The 1710-nt window shown below is 49.0% G+C and overlaps 1 pseudogene; it reads right to left on the bottom strand.

Annotated features, from left to right (window-relative positions):
- Nucleotides 1–642: 642 nt before the first annotated feature.
- Nucleotides 643–1706, bottom strand: LOC105002866 (annotated as a pseudogene).
- Nucleotides 1707–1710: the final 4 nt, after the last annotated feature.

A 1710-nucleotide genomic window follows, 5' to 3' on the forward strand; every position in this document is an offset into this window, starting at 1 on the left:
TGTCACATTCCACTGGGAAGTCTGGGATGGCTGTTTGGTCTGCAAGTCAGGCAGTGACAGACACAGAATGTTGTCCCCAGGTTTTGTCTGCCTCTGACTTCCCAGGGTAAGCCTATTGGACCAGGTTGGGAGGGTCTGGCCTCTGGGGGAAAAAGATGGACCCCAGTGAGAGACATAGCTGATTTCCTCTCAGAAAATGACATTCTGGATGGTCCACCCAGGGGTCCTGATCCCTCGCTTCCTTTCGAGGTCAATAGCTCCTCCGGACTCCATCTCTAAGCCCTTTAAGGAGTCACATTGCCCAGCTTACCCAGGCTCTCAGGACACATGTCGAAGGTTTATAGCTCTACTCCCTAGCCACAAGACCAGCTGCATAACTCCCCAAATTTCTTGAAGGAATTCAGGATGATGTTGGTGCTCACTGACATGAGCCTGTCTTTGGGCACCAGGAACAGAAATGCAGTCACGTGGGTAGCATGGGCCCTGGATGTGGACGGATGATCCACAGCAGTGACCATGGAGTCTTTCTTGGCCAGCAGGAGTTGACATTGTTTCCAAACTTGGAACAACCTACCTGACCTGTGCCTCCTTGGAACCTGAGGCCACCCTGTCTGCGGCTTCCTACCTCCCCAGCTCCTACTCCTAAGTCAGCTGCTCTTAGTAGCGCCTGGTATCCTACTCAAGTTTTATGACCAGCTGCTTGTCAACTGTAAAAAAAAAAAGCCCTTGATTTCATCTCAGTAATCCCACATTGCCTCCCTGAGGTACTGCATGAGTTCTCAAAGAGCTGGGATCTTGTTTTTCTCTAGGGCAGACTTCAGGGAGATGATAATTGGAATAATACTTTCTAGGAAATTCCTCCTTTGAACTTAAGACAAGCTCCTTCTGCACCTCCTACATGAACACTTTGGCTTGGGCCAGGTCCTCCTCCTCCACAAGCTGGTCCTTGTCTGGTTTAGCCTTCAATGCATGCAACCTGATCTCCTTCAAACTGAACACCTCAAACGTGTCTGAGAAGAGTTTACTTTCTTCTGTGTCCACAGGAGGTCACTGTCAGTGAAGTATGCCAGGATGTAGCTGAAGATTCTGGAAGTGATGTTGGACCCCTGCTCATCCATGAAGTAGTGTTCCGGGAGAAACTTGTAGATTTTCATCTACTTTTCCTTGTCCATATTCCCCTTCAGGGAGAATAGCCACTTCTCTCTCTCCACCTGGGGGAGCCTAGTGAAAATTTTGTGTTTCTCAAAGTTATTGAAGAGGAAAATGCACTCAATGAGGTGCTGGAAAAATATGTTTGGGTTCCTCTTCAGGAGCAATGGGCCAGACAGACTGCCCTGGTGCTGGTGACCTCTGGGTTCAGGTCTACTAGTGTGCTGATGAAACAGAGGAACAGGCAACACTTTCACTTCACCAAGTCCTCCTGCAGGGGTCGGGTGAACAAAAGTAGTGTCTGCTTCTGGAAGAAAGTGTTCAGGTCCTTCAGATGTGTGAGGATGTTGGGGATGTACTTGTTTGTTGGGGCTGTGTAGTGGACACAGAGGTCACATAAGATGATGTTGTTGAGAACATTCCTGCCTATGCCCACCTTCTAGTCCCTCTTTCAGGTTCATGCGAGTCATGCCCTCTGTGATCAGAGGACAAGCCATCATCACCTTGGGAAAGCTGTGGTTACAGCATGAGGACCTTGTCAAGAATAGTGTCCCCATCTTG

This window comes from Bison bison, unplaced genomic scaffold (genome assembly GCF_000754665.1).
Source record: "Bison bison bison isolate TAMUID 2011002044 unplaced genomic scaffold, Bison_UMD1.0 scf7180017864458, whole genome shotgun sequence".
NCBI lineage: Eukaryota > Metazoa > Chordata > Mammalia > Artiodactyla > Bovidae > Bison > Bison bison.